The sequence below is a fragment of the Lactuca saligna genome, chromosome 7 (genome assembly GCF_052625555.1).
Source record: "Lactuca saligna cultivar CGN05327 chromosome 7, ASM5262555v1, whole genome shotgun sequence".
NCBI lineage: Eukaryota > Viridiplantae > Streptophyta > Magnoliopsida > Asterales > Asteraceae > Lactuca > Lactuca saligna.
This window is the reverse complement of record NC_136423.1, coordinates 26,297,447-26,316,629: the sequence shown is the minus strand read 5'-3', so window position 1 is coordinate 26,316,629 and position 19,183 is coordinate 26,297,447.

Sequence of the window (19,183 nt, the reverse complement as noted above, 5' to 3'; positions counted from 1 at the left end):
TTTGATGAGATCCATCAAAAGTGGTCAATTTGATCAGGAGATGTTAGTAAATGTTGGTACGTCTATAGCTTCTGAGGACATGATCACAAGAGGAAAAATGATGAAAAAAAAACGATAAGAAATGTATGCGTGAATTATGTGGTGCTCTTCCACAAGTAGTTTACAGTTATGTTTAAGGATGTGAAACTACAAAGCAAATTTGGAATACTCTGAAGGAGAAATATCAAGGTAATGAGAAGACAAAGAAGAGTTGGGTCAAACAATGCTTGCTAGAGTTGGGAGAATTCAAGCAGAAGGAAACATAATCAATCGAATTATACTATGATCGATTGAATGAATTGATCTTCAAGTGTTCTAGTTATGGAGTGACACGTTCATTACTGGAGTTCAATCTCCCCTACTTATGGGTTTAAGAAAGGAAGGAAGAAATATCAGTTTGATGATCAAAACACAAGAAAGCTTTGATTGTTACTCTCTTGCAAATCTATACAATATCTTGAAAGCACATGAAAGCGAGATTAATGATATTGCTGAAGAAAGTAAATCGAGTTTCGGAGGACCATTGACATTGGTGTCGAAAGTTGCTGCAAGGAATCTGAATCCGAAGAAGAAGCTAAGGATAGCAAAGAAGGATTCTTATTCAACTCTAATGATGAAGCAGTTGTATATTACTCAAACAATAAGGTCAATAAATTCTTTAAGAAGCCATTCAATGGAAAGTTCAAGAATAATTTTGAGGGCAAGGGTATATCATCGACTGGGAAATCTATGAAACAAGTTGTAAAGGTCGAATAGAAAGGGGTGGAGAGTTCGAATGAGAAGAAGAAGGAATTTAAGTTGAAGGGTGATTCTAGAAATAATTGTAACTACTGTAATGGTTATAATCACTTAGTGAAAGATGTTATGCTAAGAAAGAAAGAAGAGGAGAAGGAGAGAGTTAAGGACGGGGCTTATTATGTTGACAAGCTTGAGGAGATTCACTCTCGAACAAAGAATGTTACACTGATTGCTAAAGGAGATGATGAAGAAGAGGGCACATATCAAATCTGGTCTTCAGGATCAGATGATGAGGAAATGCACCATGCCACTCATGGTGCATTGTATGTGAAACTGAAGGATATTGATGAAGAACGAATTGCAGGGAGATGCTTTGTGTCAAAGGATGAGATCAAATCACCAATGACTGCAAAGGTACGTGATCTTTTAGCCTCATTTAAAATTCCTTCATTTTCTTTTAATGATGTTTTATCTGACTTTGATAATACGTGTTCTCATCTTAATGCCATGTTTATCTCCATGAGTAGTGAAGCAGAAAAGTCCAAAACCCTCTACTATAAAGTTGAGAATAAACTAGAAGAAAAGAATGGTCTAGTAGAATCTCTAGACTTAAGGAGTACCAATATTTTGATAGATAGAGATGTTATTTGAATGGACAATATTATGCTTGTAAAACAACGAAACATTTATTTTAACACTACAAAAAGGTTGTATGCGACATTAACTAGAACTTATCATTCTATTGAGATTTGTGATGAACAACATCAAAAGCTACTTCCTTTTCTTGCTTTTAAAAGAGAACAAGTAGACGAAACCACATACGAATGTGAAAGCAAGATAACACACTATGATAAAATTCCAAATGATTCATATGAATATGGTATTGTAGATATTAATGAATGTTTGAATGCTAATGATCTTGTAAAAATTGTAAATGAGACCTTAACCAAAACTGAACAAGTCAAGATTTTGAACATGACTAAGAATTCGACACCTGGTTCTCAACAAAATTTTCCTGAAATAGAAGATAATTCTGGCAATATCCGTGAAATTGAGGAAGAAAAATGTGTCGATTGCTCACGATTGTCGGTCATTAATGTCAGTTCATTGGCTAAAGTCAAAGAATGTAATGATTCAACAATGATCATGTAACATCCCAAAATTTAAGACCAAAAATTTCAAATTTAAATTAAATAATTATAAAACCATTTGTCTAAAAACATCCATAATATCAAATCATATCAAAACCCATGTATCAGTAGTCAAAACATGTCATGATAAAACTACATCAGAGTATAAATCCCAATGATCTCTAGTGCGGAAAATTTAGTGTGATGCGTTGCGCTCATGTCGGCTAATTTCCCTTCAAAGAGGAAGTACCTGAAACCAAAACTGAAAACCATAAGCATAAAGGTTAGTGAGTTCCCCCATCATACCACATACTATACAATAAAATACTGGCTAGCATATTTGGGTGTTGGCCTACCCCTTCGGTCTCTTTCAACCGGTAACTACCTAGCATATCATGGTGTTGGCCTACCCCTTCTGTCTCTTTCAATCGGTAACCGCTTAGTATATATGGTTGCTGGCCTACCCCTTCGGTCTCTTTCAACCGGTAACGGGGACTATTTCACTCCTATCACTACAACATATCATCCTAATACATAAACACATAAGTCACATACTGCCTAGCATATCTGGGTACTAGCCTACCCCTTCGTTCCTTACGATCGGTAACGGGGTCTATCATACCCTTCCTACCACTATCACATAATATCATAGCATATTAGCACATATAGCGATATACTAGACAATTATCACAAAGACAATCATCTCAACTATAATCAACTGCTAGTGGGCCGACATTGGTGCCTTCAACCCTCTTCTACTGGAAGGAAACTCACCTCAAATGCTGTAAACTAGCTAGAAATCCTCGACTCCGACAATCCACCCAACTCAACTCCTATACATAAAATATTTCCTTAATTACCCTTTAAAACTCATGACCCATTAAGGGCCAACTTTGGTCAAAGTCAAAGTCAGGGTCCATGCCTTGGTCAAAGTCAACATTCTAGGTTGAATTAGCTCGTTGAGTTCATAAATCATAAAACCCTAAAATCACGATCCAACTCGCCGGGTTCTTTCATGAACTCGTCGAGTTCCTCCTATCCAAAGAATCGAGACTTTCCCACCCAGCTCATCGAGTCCGTCCTTAAACTCGTCGGGCCCTTCCTTTTACAGAGTCGGGGCATTTCGACTCAACTTGTCGAGTTCCTCTATGAACTCGTCAAGTTCTTCAGTCTGATAAGCTTCCTTAATGTGTTAAGCCATTAATCTTCGAGTCTAAGTTCCATATTCCAGATATGAGTCGAAAACACATCTAGGAGGGTAAAGTTTCTGACTTTACCCATTGAGACCCATCCTAGAAGAAATAAGCCCTAACTCTTGCTCAAAATGTCTTTGTTCCAACTTCAAAAACCATTAAAACTTCAAGATAAGCCATAGGATCATATATATGGACTCTAGGGACAGTTTGGTCACATAAACTTCCTATCTTTACTTGCATGCATAGACTACTTGGGTCAAAAGGCCAAAAGGATGGTCTACAAGTTGCATGGGACTTCCATAGCCTAAAGTTGACACCTTTATGCCATGAAATCCCCTATATACCCTAGATCTGAAACGTTTTCCCCCATGGGATGTCCAAGTCCCAAAGACCACCACTCTTGGGCGAAAATATGGATGAAACCTCCCAAAACTAGATCTAAACATACTATAAGCAAGGTAGGAGCTTTATACCTTAGATGAGCCAGAAATGAAGCTCAACTTCTAGATTTACGCTTCTCTTACACATCCTTGCTCCTTCTTCAAGTATCCTATTCCTCAAAATCACAAAGAATGCAAAAAAATGGCTCAAACTCTCAAAAGTATATTAAGGTTTCGTGGCTAGGGTTTGGGACAATGGAGGTTGTAAATGAGGCAAGCTTATGGGGGTTAAGGTGTTAATTAGGGTGCAAAACCCTGAAAATTAGGGTTTCATTCTGCCAGTCCTACTCATCGAGTAGACTTCACAACCCGCGTCCAATGATATTTGGGTTTCTTAACAGTCACAGGTGGTTTTGAAACATGTTTCTTATCAGTTTGCATTGAGCATTTGGATGTTCTACCAGAAGTGGTTGAAGATCCATAACTGCTATTTGACGAAACGATGTCGGCAGAGCCTTGTTCGGTTTTGGCAAACTTTTTGTGACTTTGTTATGAAAAAACCCTTTTGTTCTTTTGAAAAACTGCCCCTTTCTACTTCGATCAATCTTCCAATCATCATCTCGAGAACGAGTTCTTGAGGACTTTCTAGTTAAAGACCTTCCTCTATATTCATTCTTACCTTTTGGTGACATATAATGTACAAAAATCCTATTTGAACAATTCCTAGCTATATGACCACCAGTACCACAATTAAAAAAAAATTTGTTTGTTATTATTAAAACTGATACTGCTTTTCTCATATTTATTTTCTCTACTGACACCCTAACTTTTCCCACAAGAACATGTGCAAGAAATAAGTTGTGAGATAAGTGAGGGTGCAATAGATGGTGTGACTTATGGAGTTGGGTTATTATTGGATGAGGCAAGGTGTAGAGCGAGATAATGGATGTTGTACATGTTTAGGAAATGATGAGTTTATCCACAGTGAATAGTAGGTGGTTAGGGACCTTATTGTGGTTAGGGACTCTTCAAGTTGTAGTGGTTGAGTTCGAGGCGGTTAGCTCGTTGAGGTCCAGTTTCGACTGCTGAGACTTTCTAGTTCGATATATGGGTTATTATATACACTCTGGGGAGGGCAGCAGTTGATTAGGAAACCAACTTTAGAGTCGGTATGAGTATTCCTGCAGGGACTTTTGATCAGTAGAGGATGAGGTTTTAGATTTTCGTCAATGAGTTCTTAGTCATTGACGATTCATCTCTGCTTCAAATTACGAATTGGAGTATTTTGAGGTGACGAGATGTCCAATAGGAAGATCAACGGACGTAGTGAGACATCATGGAAATTTTGATGGTGTACCAAGGAATCCGAGTATGATGCCCTAAGATTTTAGATTGTTTTGAGACTCAAATTTGTGAGGTGGCAAGCGGAGTACCGAGTGACTATCATTCCAGTGGGAACCCATCAGTTAATTGTCATTAGAGGGGGAATTATCCAAGAGTGTAACTGTACCGAGGAAGGTGCCTTGTCTACGAGAATTTTCATAAAGAGTAGCGATGCTTAATCTGGGTGGGTGTGTGCACGTATCTATGATTATACCACGGAGCATGAGTTAGCAAACTCAGTGGGGTGATGACTCGAGGATGAGATTATGGGGTGATAAGAGAGTGATTGGATCCGAGCGGGAATAATCATTTGAGACTATCAGGGAAACCATGGGGTGAGCCCCTGGCGAACGAGAGGGTATTGTGGAACTGCAGGGAGCCGTAGCTTCCATTAGAAAATGAGTAAGTAAGAGCATGGTCGAACTGCAGGGAGCCGTAGCTTTCACTAGACAACGAGAGAGTATTGTGAAATTGCGAGGAGCCATAGGTTTCACTGGTCAACAGGAGAGTATTGTGAAACTGCAGGGAGCTGTAGCTTTCACTGGTCAGATATATATATATATATATATATATATATATATATATATATATATATATATAGAGAGAGAGAGAGAGAGAGAGGGAGAGTATTGTAGAACTGCGGGGAGCCATAACTTCCACTAGCCAACGAGTGAGTAAGAGCATTATGGAACCACGGGGAGTCGTAGCTTTCACTAGACATCGAGAGAGTATTGTGAAACTGCGGGGAGCCATAGCTTTCATTGGTCAGCAGGAGAGCATTATGAAACTACGAGGAGCCATAGCTTTCACTGGTCAGCAAGAGAGTATTGTGAAATTGCAGGGAGCCATAATTTTCACTAACAAACGAGTGAGAAAGAGAGTTAAGAATCTGCGGGGAGCCATAGCTTTCTCAAGCCAGCAAGAGAGTAATACGAATCTGTGGAGAGCAGTAATGATCACTAGTCAGAGCACAACATAGGGATTTCTTAGGCTTGGGTAGCCTTACCCATCGAGTATTTGGGAACCTGGTGGCCGGACCAGGGGAGAGACTAGGGTCTTCGTGATGGCCGGGAATCATTATATTCCAAGTTAGGGTTGGGTTCTCACAATTGGAAGGAATTGGAGAAGTGATGTACGCATGGGTTCACGGATCATAGGTCGGGAGTTGAGTATCAGATTGGAGACAAGTGGTGCCAATTCTGCTGTCAAAGCATACTCTCGAGTTTCTAGTTTGGCTCTAGTGGTGTATTGGGTTGTCAGGATGAAATTCCGGATGAACTGGTAGATATCATTTTGAGTGGTAGTGGGTTCCATCTGATTCCCTTAGAGGGTCAGTTCGTTGGTTTGGGATGGACCACGAGGCGCATGGGACTAGCAAATGGTTTACGAAGGAGGTTGGAGATGAGGTGACATCAGATGGGATTGTAGTGTTCGCTTGGGGTAAGGCGAACTTTATGACTTCGTGTGTTACATGATGGGTTGAGATAGCTATTTTGAGGAGGAATTTATAAGGTTGATTTGTTGGGTGTGCAATGAGTAGCCTTTGGAGGTTCATTCTTTCAGGTAAGTTCTGCTAGTTGTTCAGGCGGTGGGTCCTTGGTGTGATGTAGCCTTTCCGTTCCTTTTGAGCTATGATATGGATTGATTGGTGTATTCGGTATGAGGGATCGGTAGCCAATTGTTGGTCAATGACTGGTTTCCATCAATCGCAGCAAGAGAATCAGAGTTGGCAGTATGTTCTCAAGGTCTGTTATTTAATGAGCGATTAACATGATGATATCTTGCAAGGGCAGTCTACCAGGGAGAAAGACCACTACAGTTTTCAAGTCCTGGAGAGTTAGAACGAGCATCGTAGCGGTAGAGGGGTCCATCCTTTTTTGGGATTGGGAGTTCCTATTTGGGTTCAGGTGCCTTTGGAGGGAGATTGTTGTATGATATAATATACTTTCGGTGTTGCTTCTTGGGCTATTAGGTTCAATCTATGGGTTGTTAAGGATCGATTTCGAGGGCGGAATCAAATTAAGTGGGGGAGAATTTTAACATCCTGTTTCGGATCGTTTGTGATCTAGGGTTCGTGAACTACAACCCAGGCATGAGAAATCCTTGAGACTGCAACGAGTTACTAGAAGTGTAGGGCTTCTCTCCATATTCCTATAGACGTAGGGATTTATTGGAAACGGGCTTATAACGAGGAAGCTATGATAGTTTGAAGCATTGACAAGTTTGGTCCCTTATTTAAGAAAAGGTGGCATCTAAGTACGCGAGACGTACATGTGTGTACACTCAGCGTACTCATGTATGTTTTTTTGATGCAGAAGCCACGTAGTACGTTGGGCGTACCAGAGGGTACGCTGGGCGTACTAGGCCTAGAATGAAAACCCTAATATAGGGTGTGGCCCTATTTAAAGGACATGATGGCCTCACTTATGGCCACCATTCCCAGACATCAACCCTCTCAAACCCTAATTTCTCGTCTCTTGAGCTTGTGTGTCTATTTGCGAGCTATTAAGTCTTCTTGTATTTCTTGGAGTGAAGAAGGAGCTTTGAAGAGAAAGGAGTGGGAGTCCAGGATTTTGATCTGAGCTTGTATATGGTTGGAGCTTCAGTTACATGTATAAATCTCAAAGCTTTCTCACCCTTTTGTTTTGTGCATCATTTTATTTCATTTTAGGGCTTTGATCCCAAAGTTGGATGCTTTATGAGATATTGAGTTCCAGAGTTTTTTATCAGCTCCTTTGAGTTTTTTTAGTGGTGTAGAGTCATAAAAATCGAGACTTGGATGTTTAAACCAACCCATGCATGAGATATGAGCATTTTTGGGAGAAAGGAGTGAGAGTTTTTGGGGTTTGGGACATTATCAGCTATGCAAAGGCTTAAAGTTACGAACTTTATGTAGTATGAGCCTTTAGGGATTCCAAATATGAGAGTATAGCTATAGTCTTAACGGTTTAAGGCTAAGAGAGAGGGAAAAGCAAGACTGGACGTACGCCCCGTGTAATTCTAGTATGCCTGAGATATTGAGAAAAAGTCCCCGATTAGGATTCATGTGTACACTAAGCGTATCAAGAGAGGTATGCCCCTGCGTAACCTCGTTGTAGGATTTTTGGGCTAAATCTCTTATTGGGCCTTGAGTGTTGGGCCTAGATTTTCGGCTTGTTGTATTGGAGATTTGGATAAGAGGAATATATATATATATATATATATATATATATATACACATATATATATACATATATATACATATATATATATATACATATATATATATATATATATATATATATATATATATATATATATATGTGTGTGTGTGTGTGTGTGTGTATGTGTGTGCCTTGGACCCTTGTGTTGGGCTTGCCACTTGGGTTATTTATGGGTTGGTTAGTGGACTACCTTTAGACTTAATGAGTGAGGGTTTGGATTTAGATCCTAATTGGGTTAACTGTGGGTTTTGCTCAAAGATAGAGGCCGATGCACAACAACAACATTTATAGGTGTTGTTCATCATCCGAGGTGCGTTTTATTGCTATACCTACCTAAAGTGGTAACCTTTGTGTGACCGAAGGGTCTTTTGTGCTTATATTGAGTATTGTGATATCGTGCATTATGTCTTGTGATTTATGTTGTGTATTATTCTGAGCTTTACTGAGTTAAGACCGGAGGGTCCTCCCCAGTTATTAGACCAGAAAGCCTTCACTGAGACACAGGATCGGAGGGTCCATATCGAGCCATGAGACCAGATGGTTCTCACCGAGACGCATGAGATCGGAGGGTCCATGCCGAGTTATAGCCATGAGAGGCTTATTATTTGTGCATATGGTATTTTTGGGAATTCACTAAGCTTCATGCTTACCGTGTTATGTGATATGTGCTTCAGGTAATTCTCAGGATCGCATGAAGGCGCCGACTTGATTGTACACACGAGAGAAAGAGTTATGTTTCGAGGATCCTAGCTTATTAATCAAGCAATTATGGAGTTTGTGTTTTTTTAGTTAGATAATTGGGATTTTTGATAAATGTGTTATGAGAATTATGTGATTTTAAAATGGAAAATTTGTTTGAAAATTATGATGTTACAGCGGGGCCCTAATATCCTAGACAATGAAGTGTGGGTAGGGCTTGAATCTCCTAGACAGCAGAGTGTGGGTAGGGCCTGAATCTCCTAGACAACACGGTGTGGGCTCGGCCAGAATCTCCTAGACAACGGAGTGTGGGCGCGACCCGAATCTCCATGAGAGTGAGCGGGGCCCGTATCTCCTAGCTGCATGTTATGTGTATGGTATGTGGTAGTTTGGGGAGACTCACTAAGCTTCGAGCTTATAGTTTTCAGTTTTGGTTTCAGGTACTTACGATAGCAAAGGGAAGAGTCAAAGATGATTGATGTGCACACACCATTTGTTCAACCTAGGATGTTTATACTCTGATATATTTGATAGATGTTATGATATTCTTAAGATACATGATTTATGATTTTTATATGTTGAATGATAATTATGGTTTTATTAATGATTTAAAATGATTTATTATAAATGTATTTTTGGGATGTTTAAAGTTGGTATCAGAGCCTTGGTTTGAGGGCTTCAGGCATACTCTCGGGTGTGTCTGGACTCAAACTGAGGACTTGGTACGAGAATTTTCAAAGGAAATCATTTTTATAAAAAGAATTTTGAAAAGAGAAAAGAATTTTGAGAAGAGAAAAAGAACTTTGAAAAGAAAAAAGATTGTAGTGCACGCAATCAGCCGAGTTCAAGTAAGTACTCCAAAATTACCCATACATGTTTATGTTATGATATGTGTATCGGCTTTATGAGAAATGCATGCTAGATTAGGACTAAGGATATAAGAAGGATGCCTTATGTGCCTGTTATATGTGAATCGACTTTATGATAACTTCATGCTAGATTAGGACTAAGGATATTGGAAGGATGCCTTATGTGCCTATTATATGTGTATGAGATTTATGAACTACATGCTAGTACTAATTAGTCAATGATATGATGGCATGATTAGGATATGTTTGATTATGTTTACTCAATGCTCGAATACTACTTGCTTTGTGCTTTTAAGAGTTCTAGTTATCTTTAACTAACTAGTAAACGAATATGTTAAGTTACATATTACGAGGATTAAATAAATTTAGAAGGTTAGGTGTAGCGCTATTTCGCAGCTCTTGTCTGATTCCAACTGTTGTAGGATAGGACCTCTCATTCGGGGGAGATATGTAATGGTATTCGCAAGCTAGTTAGGGGGAGATAGTAGGGACTTTTTATGCAGCTAATAGCGGAGAGTGGTTTGGTGATTACCCTAAGGCAATCCTAGGATGCGATTAGCACGAGATCAGTAGTTGTAGTAGAAGCGACTTGGTGGAGTTGAGGCAGTTCTTAAGGTAGTACGGATAGATTTGGGAGGTAGTATGGGCCCGTACTACTGAAAACAGAGGATTTATACTCAAATCAAGGAAAGCTGAGATGAATCCATGAAACTTGTAGTGTGTGAGATCCCTCGAGTTATGATGAGTATTATGATGATTGTGATGGTATATTACCGAGTATAGTGACACTACATGGTAGACTAGATGGTAGTTCTGGTGCCAGCAAGGGATTAGGTTCGGACTCTCGAGCCGGGTAGCTTGATGGTCAGAGGAAGGAGTTTATTCCATCTGAGAGTACGCACAATATCACTTTCTAGACTCATGTGATCTTCGGTGTGATCAAGGAGGGCATTTTAGAGATTTGTGATGGGAGTCTGAGAGCATTATGCATTGAGATAGTAGCCATGATAGGGACGCGTACGTTGATGATTCGGGAGTTCAGAGCTCGTGAGGCTCTAGATTATCATGTGGCTAAGGACCCCATTCCTAGTAGCAGATGGTTGGCAGATGTCACTAACACTTTCGTACCAACCGTTGCCCGAGAGGAACAAGGTCCAACTTACTTCCTGTTTCGTGAAGGACAGGGCATGTGATTGATGGCAGGAGGTTGGTAGTAAGTTGGCTGATGATTCTATGTCATGGGATGACTTTTCGACCAGATTCTAGGCAGAGTTTGCCAAGGCGATTGAGGCGCATCAGTTGGCACAAGATTTGTTAGGTCTCCGCCAGACTACTGAGATTGCAGTAGAGATCATTGGCAAGTCTCGGGAGAGAGCTTATTTGGTACCACAGTATGCAGAAGATCAGGAAACCAGGAAGGTAAGGTATCATGTCATACTGTAGAATGATAACAAGGAGATCGTGAGTATCTCGAGGTGCGAGACCCGAAATGATATGACTTCTAGAGCCTAAGAACAGGATATTGACTTCGAGCACATTATGAAGAGGGAACCATATGAGTTGCTTATATTGAAGGGTCTTGGGAGGAGACCCAAGATTTCAGATCATCTTTTGAGAGGTCAGCAGGGCCATATTCAGTGCAGCACTTACGGGAAGCTACACGATGGAGTTTTTCGCTCCAAGGGATTGGGTAAGGGTACACTTGGGTTATTTCCCTGTTTGTGTTAGGGTTGTATCTTCAAGTGATTTCATATGTCATTTGCATGCCAAGAATTATTAGTGGGACGTGGAAGCTCATTTTCCTAATTGTGGATCCGGGAAGTGTTGATACTTATGATTGGCTAGTCATGGAGCACTGGTTAGTAAGATCTGGTTGTCATCAGATCGATCATTAGAAAGTGAGGATTAGGAATTCTTCAATTTTTAGGTATTATGAAGACTTAGTTGAATCTAAGTGGGGGAGAACCATCCAGGGATCTAAAAGCAGGAGTAGTTTTGAAACTGGGATAAGTTTCGGATTCTTGTGAGGAAGGAAGACAGCCCAAGCGGCTATATGGATTGAGGATAGTGTGAGTTGGAAGTTCGAAAAACTTGCCAATAATGAGATCGCGTTATCGGATTGTTTAATATTAGGCCTTAGGGAATCAGGTTGGGGATTCCAGTCAGGACATGAGTTCAGTTTGTGATGCTGTGTCATGTGTATGCTCGACGTTGGATGTGTTCGGATTGGTAATCAGCGATTGAGACAGTGTGGAAAGTGTTGTAAGACTGCGGGATAGTCGTAGCATTCACTAGCAGCCAGATAGTGTTAGAGTGTTGTAAGTCTGTGGGTGTATCCATAGCATTCACAAGGTTGACAGACAGTGTTAGAGTGTTGTAATTCTATGGGTGTAGTCATTGCATTCACAAGGTTGACAGACAGTGATAGAGTGTTGTAAGTCCGCGGGTGTAGTCGTAGCATTCACAAGGTTGACAGACAATTTTAAAGTGTCGTAAGTCCGCGGGTGTAGCCATAGCATTCACAAGGTTGACAAACAGTGTTAGAGTGTTGTAAGTTTGCTGGTGTAGCCATAGTATTCACATGGTTGGAAGATAGTTCTAATGCGTTGTGAGACTGCGGGTGTAGTTGTAGCATTCACTAGGTTGGTAGATAGCATGAGCGTGTTGTTAGATCGTGGAAGGAACAATAGTACCCATCTGTTCGGGTGCAGTAGTAAGGGCATGGCAAATCCACAAATTGGTTTACGGATTTCCCCAAATGAATTATACATGTTTGAGCAGTGATAAGACCATAGGAACATCACTGCAGTCATGGAATCAAGAAAGCAATGGACTGTTTAAGGTCATTTGTGATATAAGGCTACCCTTGGTCATGTAGCAATCACTTTTAGCCTTGGATTTGGTAATGTCAGGACGCGGCGTATGGATCCGATTATTTAGATCAGAAGGTCATTAGAGCCACAGTGGCAAGATAACTAGTTGTAACTATTGATAGACAACGATTTCGTTCGGAAGTCGGGTGGAGCAACCACATAGGAGTCTTTTGGCACCGCAACCGGGCCGAAACCCGGTATTTCAGATGACTGGTGAATGAATTGACACCAGGGAGGTCTCGGTAGAGTTTGGCAAGCAGCCATGTGACAACATGTTGTTTCGGGTAATTTTAGTGTTTTGGCAGTATTAGTATTGATGTTTTAGAATTTCAAGTATGGATGGGAAACAGATTGCTTGGCTTATGCTAAGTCACTCACAACAGGATTATTTGAGCCTTGGCCAAGTATAGTGATCAGAAGGTATAATTGTGTTTATGATTCTGTTTCCTAGTGGGAACCTCGAATTATCAGAAGTTGAGTAGTTAGTTGAGTGATAAGTGGATTGGGTTCAACAATAATGATTCAGTATAGGCGGCCTGTCAGGGAGTCAGACCACCTCGAGGCTTCAAATTTCAGCTTGAGTAAATGTGATTAAGTTGCAAAGGATTCATTCATTTGCGGGTTGTAGAGCCCTATGAGGGTGGATTGGAGTACGCTTAGAGTTGTGGTCGTGTTGTTCAAGTTGTTTTGGTGTGTCGGGAATGATAAGGAATGATTTTAAGGACGAAATCTAACTTAAGTAGGGGATAATTGTAACATTTTTAAATTAAATAAAATAAGTAAATAAAAAATAAACCCTAAGCCCCGAGATATAAATGATATTTTTATATTATACTATTGAAGCCCTAAATCCATAATAATTTATGGATTGTTAGCCATGGGAGTTAAATGTCATAATTTTTGTAATTGTGGGGGTTAACTGTAATTTTCGGAGTCACTTTGTAAAGATTTCTGAAGGCAATGGCTATTTGGTAGGTTTGGGAGCTAGATTGAAAAGATCTTGTAGGGAGGGATGAATTTTGGAAAAATGACCAAATGTTTGAATGGAGGCACGCAATTTACACTCGACAATCCTTCCTCTTGTGTAGGTGTTATCAACCCTAAACCTAATATGATGCAGCAGCCACCACCACCATGTGAACCCTCTTCAGCTGCCGTCACCATACCGCTTGTTGCCTTGCTGGTGACCGCCACCCTTCCATGTATTGTGTTGTCATCAAAGTGCTACCACCACACCTTACTGCCGGATGTTGTGGGTAACCGGAGAACCATCGAGGGAGTTCAAAGCCATGTTCGTTATGCTTGGTTCATGAGTGACTAGGAAGCCTTCAGTAAGGTTAACCGCTACTCTTTTTTCCTCTCCGTCGTCTCTCTCGTTGTTTGATGTTGTAAATGTCATTGTTGCCTCCGGTGGCTTTTGGGGTGTTGTGATCGTCAATTCTGGCGATGTTAGCCGTATAAGAGGTGCCAATATTTTTATGTGTTCGAGTATATATGTTGTTATTGTGTTTATGGAGTTCTATACACATCAGTTGGCAGAAAAACCCACCACCACCACCACCACCGTGAGGTGGTCGTTGCCACCTACTGCCGCCATTCTGCTTCCATCTTCGGTGGATGTGTGCATTTGGGTGCGTTTGTATTGTTTTTTGGAATACATTTGTCCTTATTTTTGGCCAAGAATCATAACCACCACCACCACTGTGAGGTGGTGGCTTCCGTCGTGAACTGCCGTCGAACACCACCGCCCAAGGTGGCAGTGGGTGGTGCTTGACATAGTGAAACCCTAATAAGCCCAATATCTTAATATGTACTTAGTTGGATTGTGATTGGGATGGAAACCCTAATTAGGGTTTAGAAAACCCTAATTTTGGGATCGTTAGTTTGGAATTGCCGGGACCTGCGTTTGGACTGATAGACTGGAATTTTGATTCATGTGAGAAACCCTAATTTTGGTTGGGCCGTTTTGTTGGGTTTTAGTGAATGGGCTCTTGATTGACCATCTAAGAACAAATATATGGACTAGAATATTTGGATTGGGCTTAATGATAAGGCCCATTGGACAGGCTTGGGCCTAATTGGGAAAATTGGGCCATAGATGGGCCATAACTCGACCTTGATGATTATGAGATATTCCACCAGTGGACTGGAAAGTGTTTAGACCAGAATAAATGGTTGGGCCTTAAGGTATGACCATGAGAGGATTTTGGGCTTAATTTTCCATATGTTGGGCTTTGGTTCATAGTTTGACTTTTGGGCCTTTGGATTGGGCCTTCAGCTTGAATGAAGTTAAGATGGGGGTAAAATATTCTTTTACCCAAGCATGGACTTATGGTTATGTATTGAAACCCAATTATTAATTATGTGTTATTTTGATGTTGACAGGTTGGAAATATGTCATTCAGTATCTAGAGTTTTGTCTGCGGGACTTCAGTAGTGTGAGGTGAGTTTCCTTCAGTAGGAACGGGTCTATGGCACCAAGGTCGGACCGTATATGTGATATGTTAGTAGCTGAGTGTGGGTGGGGACCGAATCTCATAGTAGTTGAGTGTGGGTGGGGCCTAATCTCGTAGTATTATTTGAGTATGGATACGTGACTGCTTGATAGAATTAGATATACTTGTTGTCTGTGTGATACTTGTATGCATGTTATTAACGGAGTGTGGGCGGGGCCCGAATCTCCTAGATAATAGAGTGTGGGTGGGGCCCGAATCTCCTAGACAATAGAGTGTGGGCAGGGTCGGAATCTCCTAGATAGTGGAGTGTGGGTGGGGCCTGAATCTCCTATGTGGGCGGGGCCCGAATCTCCATGAGAGTGGGCGGGGCCCGTATCACCTAGTTGCATGTTATGGGTCCAAACTCAGACCGGACGGACCCGAATGCGGAAAACCCGGAACTGGTTAATGGGATTTTGAAGAACCAAAAACTGGACCGGTATTTAGGAACCGGTTCTGGTTCGGTTCTGGGTACAGTACCGGGTAAAATGGGTCTAGAACCGCGAAACACGGAAACATCAAAGTGGGTGGGTAGCTTGGAACCGGATAATGTGGGTTTAGAATCGGAAAACCCGGAAAAACCGGAATTTTTTGGTGATTACTTACTACTTAGTGGGTTGAACTTTGAAAATTTTCATATTGATATCCTGACTTTGGGATCTGTAACTTATTGAATATGAAACCAAAATTAACAAAATTATAGTCTAAAATCATGTCCAAAATCTAAAATACACTCTAGAAAAAACCGCTTGTCAGTCCGACTTTAAATGAATGAGATATGCATGTGTTAACATTTTCGCAAAGTACAAAAACAAATAGCTAAAAAGTTGAAAATTTTCAGTTTTGATATCCCGACTTCGGAGGACTGTAAATCATTAAATATTAAACCAAAAATGATAAAATTATAGTCTAAACTCATGTACAAACTGTAAACTATAAGTTGGAAAAAACCACATGTCAATTCGACTTCAAACGAATTAGATATGAATGTTTTAAAACTTTCACCGAATACAAAAAACTAAAAAACTAAAAACTTGCAGCTTTGATATCTCGACTTTGGGGGACTATAAGTCAATGAATATAAAACTAAAAATGGAAAATTTATAGTCTAAACTCATGTACAAACTCTAAACTACATATTCGAAAAAACCGCATGTTAATCGAAGTTGAAACGAATGAGATATGCATCTTTTAAATGTTTCACAAAAACTGGTTCCGACTTTAAAAGTGATTTTGGTTCCAAACACCGGTTCCGGTTTTTAGACTTGGTTTACCCGGACCCGATGGACCCAAACCCGGATTACTCGGAACCCAGATAAAGCCAAATTTTAAATCCGGAACCGGAATCGGAACCAGTTTTATATATTCCGGTTCTAACGGTTCCGGTTCAGGTCCGGTTTTCAAGTTCTAAATCTCATCCCTAGTTTAGGGAGACTCACTAAGCTTCGTACTTACAGTTTTCAGTTTTGTTTCAGGTACTTTCGGTAGTAAAGGGAAGATCTTTGCACTACCATTTGTTTAGTCTGTGATGTTTATACTCTGATATATTTAAAAGATGTTATGATATTATTGAGATACACGGTTTGTTATTTTTATATGTTTAATGATAATAATGGATAATTAATGATTTAAAATGAATTTTTTGTTGTATTTTTAGGATGTTTCAATGAAGCACAACAAGTGTTTGATATAATGCTTGAGGGCACTTGATTTCAATGGTGTTTGTTTACATACCATGTTTTTATTCTTCTTCTATTTGCATAGATTCTATTAGATAACAAGGAATATATATATATATATATATATATATATATATATATATATATATATATATATATATATATATATATATAAAAGAGGTGTACTATACTTAGAATTATTGTACTAAATTGTTTGAACTTCTTATGTAATTTGATTTGGAGAATGGAATGACGAATATCAAGATGGATGACATTAATTATGTTCCCTTGATTGCTATACTTAGACTTTCATGGGAGCTTTATGTAGTTCTTGAACTTTTTTGTATTCATTGCAAGACAAATAGTCATGTTCATCCAAGGGGGTTGCAGTTACATAATAAAATTTATTTATTTTATGATAATATTATGCAGATAGGACAACACAGTTTTTGAAGGTTCAATTTTTTTTATTATCAGGATGTCCGCCGAGATACTGAGTCAAAAGGCTAAAATTCAATATTCTTTTATAAGTTACAAATAGAGGTAACAAAAACCTTGATGGCAGTGAGTATTTTCCTTAAATCGCAGAAATTTGCAAGTCACGCTTTTTAATTTGCGGAAATTTTTGGTTTTACATCTCGTTTGGTGTTACACTAGATTAAACCCCTCAATATCTACTACTATAAAATTCCTAACAAATCACTTGTAATATTTACCACAGTAGTAAGAGTAAGAATTTCATTTTTAATGATAATAATGGCAAAGCTAATTTCATTTTTATCCATATTAGCAACTTACTAAACATTTGCTATGAATTTGAGTAATCATATTTCTATTTCAATTAAAATTGTAATTACATTATTATTCAATAACTAGTAGCTATCCATGATAAAAAAAATCCTAATAACAATATTCTTTTATTGAAGAGAGAAGGGAAGGCAATGAACACTTTGCTTGTCGAAAGGCTGAAACAATTTGATATATAGATTTTTGAGATAGCCTGAAGTTGTTCACATTTAGAGTAAAATGATTCTCAAACAACCTTTGAAGGTTCCACCTACCTTGAATAGCTCACAAAAAAACTTTACAAGAATCTTGGTGATAGGTTATGATATTATCACACATGTTATCCCTTTGAATGTTTTTGTGTTCTATATTATATACAGGGTATGTTAATGTTGTAGTGAATAAGGGATTAGATTTTCTTTTTCATTGTGGTTATTGTAACTTTGTATCTCAAAAGTGTCATTTTATTGGAATTTATAGTTTGTTTTCATTTTTTTTTCTCTGAGTCGATTATTGTAAAGGTATCTATAAATTTTTTCCTTGCAATGTCAAACCTAAGATATGTTATACTTAAAATTACCATTTCTTTTGAAGTTTTGATATAGTTTGTTTGTTTAAAAAAATTAATTTTTTTGTATATCAATGCTATTTGCATGATTTCTTGTCTTTTTTTACTCTATTCAAATTTATATTTATTCTATAAAATCATAATTTTATTAAATGTCTACTCATACATACATAACGTATATGAGGTATTCAAATATATATAAAAGTCTAAGCAAAACTTATATCTTATTAATTTATTAAAATTTTATAAATCTTTTATTTTTCATTACCATTTTTCATTCCACGGGTTGTAATAAAGTTAAACATTTAACAATCAACCCCTTGCAACTCTTTCATTAACCATAACATATTATAACTAAAACGAGTTATAGTCAACATGTTTTTTTCTCAATGAGTCAAGAAACACGTATCTAAACAATGAATCTCATTCATCATTCAGTAGTTTTCATGTCGACGACTTACAAGAATTAAAAAAGTTTTCACGTGGACGGCTTACAAAGAATTAATAAATCTGAATTTATTCTGAAAGAATGATAGAATGTTAACCATAAACGGATAAGTATATTTTTCGATTTTATTCTGTCAGAATGATAAAATGCCAACCATAAACTATTAAATACATTTTGAAAAGATTACACAAAATCAATTCTTGAACTAATAATATACCAAATAATTACATTGTATGATTGTGATTCATTGAATAATAATAACATTCTGAAAGAAAAAAGAATAAAAAACCATCAAATCTAACAAAAACACTAATCTATTCTGATAGAAAATTATTTTTAAGCAACATTTTATACATTGTAGCATAACACATTCTGGTATAATACACTCTCGTGCTCTATGTTTTCTTCCTTCTCCACATCAATGTTAGCCTCATCAAAACCTAAATCCACAAAAAAAACATAATCAAGTTTCAAAAATTAAAAAAATTCAATACATTCTAAGAGAATAAAAACTATAAATTCTAACAGAATATATTAAAGACTATAAAGTTTGATTTAATATAGTAGAAAATAAAAACTATACATTCTGACAGAATGTAGTAGAGACTATAAAGTCAACCATAAAGCATCACAAATTAATTACCAGTTAAACAAATATACTTGTTCTTAACAATTATTCTCAAACATTCTAACATAA